Source organism: Brassica napus, chromosome C4 (genome assembly GCF_020379485.1).
Source record: "Brassica napus cultivar Da-Ae chromosome C4, Da-Ae, whole genome shotgun sequence".
In the NCBI taxonomy this organism is placed as follows: domain Eukaryota; kingdom Viridiplantae; phylum Streptophyta; class Magnoliopsida; order Brassicales; family Brassicaceae; genus Brassica; species Brassica napus.
The window spans coordinates 33073821-33080861 of NC_063447.1; the positions used below are offsets into that span (position 1 = coordinate 33073821).

A 7041-nucleotide genomic window follows, 5' to 3' on the forward strand; every position below is an offset into this window, starting at 1 on the left:
GGAGCGACCTCTCGGAGCGACACAGCGAGGTCGCTCCAGCTGAGAGCGACGTTATGGGAGCGACAGGGAGAAGTCGCTCGCGGTTTCATCACCCAGAGACGCGAGAAGGAACCCGGAGCGACCTCTCGCAGCGACACAGCGAGGTCGCTCCCGAAGCCTAGAGCGACTTGTCGGAGCGACGGGTTGAGGTCGCTGCGCGTTTTATTTCTACTCGAACTTGTGATTTCTCAAGGGCCTTTTGGTCATTTCATTATGCACGTTTTTATTTTCTAAACCTATGTTTTAATACTCTAGGAGCCACCAAGAGGGGGATCATCTTTGTTCTTAGAAAAACCACCAAAAAACCTTTGGAAAGTCATCTCTTTGAATCAATTGATCAGTTTATTATTGAGAATTCTGTGTTCTTATCTATTTCCTGTGTTTCTCTACATGATTAATCTGAAATCCAACATGGGTTTAAGAGGAATCATGGAGATTAGTGAGTAATCACCTTTTGAATTCATGGGTTAGGGAGATTAAGGGTGATTAGGTTAGTTCTAGGATGTTTTAGTGTAGATCATTCTTGTTCCTTGCTAGTAGAGTATTCTTAATGCATCTTCTGAGTTGGCCACTCAAAAGTTGATCAATAGGCATTTCCCACCCGAAAGGTGTTTGATGAAATGCCTGAGACAACTCTCCTAGGCTTTTAGTATACTTTGCCAAAGACATTTGTTGTTAAAGATGCTAAGATAGCTAATAGACTTGTTAGTAATGATTGCTTTCATATTATTCAACCAAAGACATTTGATGTTTGAGATATGTTAGCAAATGAGCATTCATCTAGACATAGAGCTTGCTTAGAATTGTGTCTAGGCTTAAGGTTGATAGTTTGATTGATCATTTGCCATCCTTAGTTCGATACTTGATCACCCAAGGTCTAATCCCTATGCCCATGAGTTCTCTTTTCCCTTAGTCAAGAAGTATCATTCTGTTATTGCTTTCTAGTTTTAGTCATAGCTTAAAACCCATCTAAATCATTGGTTGCACTTAGATTAAGTGAGTACTTGCATTCTCAGTGCTTTGATATCCCTCAGAACTGGTTCGACAATCATTTATACTACAGCATTTGTCTTAGGAGCCTTGAAAACTCCTAACATCAAATTGGCGCCGTTGCCAAATTCTGAGTAGATTTAAACATTGAGATTTAGTCACTTGCTTGAGACTAAGTCATTTTAATTTTGTTTTGTTACTGATTCTTCTTCTTCACCTACCTTTCACTTTCAGGTGTATGAACTTGAGGAGCAGGGGTCCATCAAACCTAGTTCCAATAGTAGCAGACATCAGAGCTTTTGAGAGGGAGTGTGCTAGAGCTAGAAGAGAAGAAGAACACCAGGCCCACTTGGATATTGATATGGCAGATCCACCGCAAGGGGCAGAACACCAACCGCGGGCAGCTCGACCCATTGGCACTTACGACCGCCCCAACATACATGGTCACAGATTCGGAATCCGAGCACCAGCTGTGGCAGCCAACAACTTTGAGGTCAAGTCAGGACTCCTCAACGTGATCGAGAACAACAAGTATCATGGCTTGGCTCTGGAGGACCCATTTGATCACTTGGATAGGTTCGACAGCTACTGTGGGTTGTCAAAAACCAATGGTGTGTCCGAAGATGCCTTAAAGCTCAAGCTATTCCCTTTCTCTTTGGGGGATAAGGCACGTCAGTGGGAGAAGTCTCTACCCAGCCACTCTATCACCACTTGGGATGAGTGCAAGAGAGCATTCTTGGAGAAATTCTTCTCATCCTCAAGAACTGCTAAGCTGAGAAATGAGATCTCCAGTTTCCAACAGAAGAACTTGGAAGGATTCAGTGAAGCCTGGGAGAGATTCAAGGGCTACCAAGCTCAATGCCCACACCATGGTTTCTCTAAGGAGAGCTTGCTGAGCACATTCTACCGTGGTGCTCTTCCTAAGTACAGGGCCAGACTGGATACAGCTAGCAATGGGTTCTTCTTGGGGAGAACTGAGGAAGATGCAGAGGAGCTGGTTGACAACATGGTAAAGAGTGATGCAGTCTACAGTGGAGACCACGACAGAAGCAGTCGAACAGATGATAAGCAGACGAGGAAGGAGTTGAAAGCTCTACAGGATAAGATAGACATCCTCCTTGCTGATAAAGCCACACAAGAGCACCTGCACTTTGTTGGTAACCCAAGCCAAGATACACCACCTGTTGTCCATGAGGTTGAGGGTTTGGAAGGTCAGGAAGAGCTGTGTTTCATCAACAACAATGGTAGCTGGTACAAAAAAGAGCCCAACTTTCAGTACAACAACTACCAACAGAAATCCTATCCCCACAACCAACAGAGTGGTTATCCGCCTCGAAACAACCAGCAAGGCAGCTATCAACCTCATCAAAACCCCTCATCTGGTTCCTCTGCTCCTCAAGAGAGCAGCACTGACACCCTGCTGAAACAAATCTTGGAGTCTCAGACTAGAAGTGAGAAGCATGTTGGATATGAGTTGAAAAACCTTCATTCCAAGATTGATGGAAGCTACAATGAGCTCAACAACAAGTTCTCACATCTTGCTTCTACAGTCAAGAATTTAGAGAATCAGTTTGCTTCCATGAACACTCACCAGACTCGCCAGCAAGGATCTCTACCTGGAAAATCTGACCAAAACCCCAAGGAGGCCAAAGCTATCACCCTTAGGAGTGGTAAGCAGTTACCTCCTACAACCCTCACCAGGGATGCTGAGAAACTAGGTGAAGAGGTGGCCATCAACTTAGATGATGAAGTGGTGATTGTTGATGAGAAAATCAATGATGAAATCTTGGAGAAGATTGTGGAAGCCAAGGGTAAAGGAAAGGTTGGGGAAGCGAAGAAAACAGTGAAAGATGGTGAAGTTCTTGCTCCAGCAAGTGAGAACTCTTTTGTTCCTCCTCCCTATGAACCCAAACTACCATTCCCTGGTAGATTCAAGAGGCAGCTGCTAGAGAAGTACAAGGCTTTGTTTGACAAGCAAATGAGTGAAGCTCAGGTTGCAATGCCCATCATCGATGCTTTCATGTTGATTCCTCAATACAACAAGTTCCTGAAAGATGTTGTAGCTGCAAAGAAGAAGGAAATGGAAAGCATGATGATTCTTACCCATGAGTGCAGTTCCATCATCCAAAGGCTTGATGTTCCAGAGAAGTTAGAGGATCCAGGATGCTTCACACTACCTTGTGCTCTTGGACCTATGGTATTTGAGAAATGTCTCTGCGATTTGGGAGCTAGTGTCAGCGTGATGCCTTTGTCTGTTGCAAAGAAGCTGGGATTCACTCAGTACAAGAAGTGTAGACTCTCTCTGGTGTTAGCTGATCGTTCAGTGAAGTACCCTGTGGGCATCTTAGAAGACCTACATGTGAAGATTGGAAGGTATGAGATACCTACAGATTTTGTGGTGCTTGAGATGGGTGAGGAGGCTCAGGACCCATTGATTCTTGGAAGGCCATTCTTAGCTACAGCAGGAGCAATTGTTAAGGTGAAAGCGGGCACGATTGATCTCCATTTGGGTAAAGGGCATGTTCTCCACTTTGACATCAAGGAGAAAATGAAGAAACCAATTGTGTTCGGGCAAGCCTTCTACATTGAAGAGATGGACACTCTTACTGATGAGCACCTTGAAGAGTTACCACCTGAGGACGATGAGGAGGGAGCATCTCCCCCTACTCATTCTCCATAGAAGGTAACCCACTACTTTCCCTTGTATATACCATTTCGTTTTTGCATATTAGTTTTCTCTTTTTGGGTATCTCTCTCTCCTTGACAACACAGAGACTGTGTTATTTAAGTTTGGGGGAGGTACCAAGTATTTGATCACATTTGCTTTGATGATTTGAGTCTCATGCATTGCATTATACATATATATTTGCATTAAAAAAAAAAAAAAAAAAATTTTCATTTAGTTTGCATCTTTGGCATTTCTAGGAGAGTCTAGAGCACATAGGTTGCATTTACTTGCATTGGGAGAAATGATTTTAAATGCCTTGTAAAGAACACTACGTTGCACCTGAGTAGCTTTTGCACCTCTCAAAAAGACTTGTATGTTTCGAGCCTTGCAAACTCTTCCTGAAACTTGTTGATTGCTGAAACTCAGTCTTTGAAGCCAACTACAACCTTATTTGAACTAAACGAACTTAATGCTTCTTGCTCATGGTCCCTTGTGTACTGAGTCATGGCTATACACACCTGAGTTGTCACATCCTTTATGCCAATCTTATTCTGACAAACTCTAGTGGTAGACCACTCCCAAAACCTTTCCTTCCTTTTAAGCTTTCATTGTTTGATGAGTGAGGCCTTCTTCGGAAAGTTTTACATGTGCATAATGCTGAGAGTATCGGGAACGACAATGCTTGATCTTCATTCTTGCTAGATTGGGCACTCTATTGTCTAGCTATAGGTGGGGGGTGAGAGTTGTGATTATGATTTGGGAGCAATGAAAAAGGAAAAGAAATGACTCTTTGTGTTTAAGTGAATTGTCTTATTGGGATAAGTAAAAAAACCTCTAGCTCAAGTTATGAAAAGTCTTGGCCCCCATCTAAAAAAAAAAAAGAAATAAAATATGAAAAGAAAAGAAAAAGAAAGAAAAAGGGGGCTAGCAAAGTTGTTAGGAGCTGAGAGACATTTTGAGGTTGTGAAAAATCCCTTATAGATTTCAAGGAAAAAGAGCTGATGTTTTTAGAATCTTTTGGTGAGAGGTGTGAGTTGGGTTTGACATTTGAGAGTGAATGTGTAACTTATATGTTTGGGAAAAGGGTAGAACAATGGAGATTGAGCATTGTATGCATGAGTTGGTCCCTTTCTTAGATATATTATGTGCAATGTCAAGGCTACTTGTTTTGAGAGTAAACCACCTTAAAGATCATATGTTTTGAACCTCTTCAATCACTTGAATAAAAACCTTCCCTTACCCAACCAAATGACTTGGACCAACTGACCATTTGCAAGAATTCACTTGATATCTTATGCTTAATGAATGTGAGAGTTGGCAGATTTGAATGTGTGGATGCTTGATGATGAGTGTAGGGACAAAAGGAGTTGAGATAGGCCTAGAGAAGCTAGAGTGTAATAAGAGAGTGTGCTAATTGTGTTTGCTAGTGGTGTTTCTTTTGGCTATGAGCTCCCACCTTCAACCTCTTTCCCTATGAGTTCTAGAAAGTTCACTTGTGGACAAGTAAAGAACAAGTTTGGGGGAGTTGATATCTTGCATATTTACATTGTTTTATCCATTCATCCATGAGCATTTTCATCATATAGATTAGGATTTAGCCATGTCTAGGTTGCATTTTGCATTCATTGTCCTTATTAGGTATTGGAGTACCACATGGAGTTCTTGGAGGCACTTGGAGGCATTTGGAGCTCAAAAATGAGTGTTTAGAGTGGTCATTGGGCGAGCAAGGCATGGGAGCGACCAGTCTGGAGCGACACCACCAAGTCGCTCTGATCACCCTACTGGAGCGACCTAACCAGAGCGACAGGGAGAAGTCGCTCGCGGTTTCATCACTCGGAGACGCGAGAACGAGCCCGGAGCGACCTCTCGGAGCGACACAGCGAGGTCGCTCCAGCTGAGAGCGACGTTATGGGAGCGACAGGGAGAAGTCGCTCGCGGTTTCATCACCCAGAGACGCGAGAAGGAACCCGGAGCGACCTCTCGCAGCGACACAGCGAGGTCGCTCCCGAAGCCTAGAGCGACTTGTCGGAGCGACGGGCTGAGGTCGCTGCGCGTTTTATTTCTACTCGAACTTGTGATTTCTCAAGGGCCTTTTGGTCATTTCATTATGCACGTTTTTATTTTCTAAACCTATGTTTTAATACTCTAGGAGCCACCAAGAGGGGGATCATCTTTGTTCTTAGAAAAACCACCAAAAAACCTTTGGAAAGTCATCTCTTTGAATCAATTGATCAGTTTATTATTGAGAATTCTGTGTTCTTATCTATTTCCTGTGTTTCTCTACATGATTAATCTGAAATCCAACATGGGTTTAAGAGGAATCATGGAGATTAGTGAGTAATCACCTTTTGAATTCATGGGTTAGGGAGATTAAGGGTGATTAGGTTAGTTCTAGGATGTTTTAGTGTAGATCATTCTTGTTCCTTGCTAGTAGAGTATTCTTAATGCATCTTCTGAGTTGGCCACTCAAAAGTTGATCAATAGGCATTTCCCACCCGAAAGGTGTTTGATGAAATGCCTGAGACAACTCTCCTAGGCTTTTAGTATACTTTGCCAAAGACATTTGTTGTTAAAGATGCTAAGATAGCTAATAGACTTGTTAGTAATGATTGCTTTCATATTATTCAACCAAAGACATTTGATGTTTGAGATATGTTAGCAAATGAGCATTCATCTAGACATAGAGCTTGCTTAGAATTGTGTCTAGGCTTAAGGTTGATAGTTTGATTGATCATTTGCCATCCTTAGTTCGATACTTGATCACCCAAGGTCTAATCCCTATGCCCATGAGTTCTCTTTTCCCTTAGTCAAGAAGTATCATTCTGTTATTGCTTTCTAGTTTTAGTCATAGCTTAAAACCCATCTAAATCATTGGTTGCACTTAGATTAAGTGAGTACTTGCATTCTCAGTGCTTTGATATCCCTCAGAACTGGTTCGACAATCATTTATACTACAGCATTTGTCTTAGGAGCCTTGAAAACTCCTAACATCAAGTAAGAGGAAAGCTTGCTGATCACCTTTGTCGTAGACGAAGAGAGATGTATCACTATTGCTCTTCTGGAAGCCGATACCTGAAACAAAAGAGGAGAAACGAGCATTCCATGCCCTCGGAGCCTGTTTGAGGCCATAGAGTGCCTTCTCCAACTTACAGACGTGGTGAGGGTTTGTTTCATTCTTCATACCTGGCGGCTGATGCATGTAAACCGGTTCGTCGAGGGTGCCATGGAGGAAGGCATTCTTGACGTCAAGATGATGTACTTCCCAGTTGCGTTGAAGGGCCAGATGAAGAACGGTACGTATCGTTACGGGCTTGACCACAGGGCTGAAGGTTTCGTCATAGTCA

At 42.8% G+C, this 7041-nt stretch overlaps 1 non-coding gene across 1 annotated transcript; it reads right to left on the reverse strand.

The window, feature by feature from the left end:
• Window positions 1-1798: 1798 nt before the first annotated feature.
• On the reverse strand, window positions 1799-1905 carry LOC125586593. The gene has a single exon (XR_007323130.1). It is a non-coding gene; the product is annotated as a small nucleolar RNA R71 (small nucleolar RNA).
• Window positions 1906-7041: the final 5136 nt, after the last annotated feature.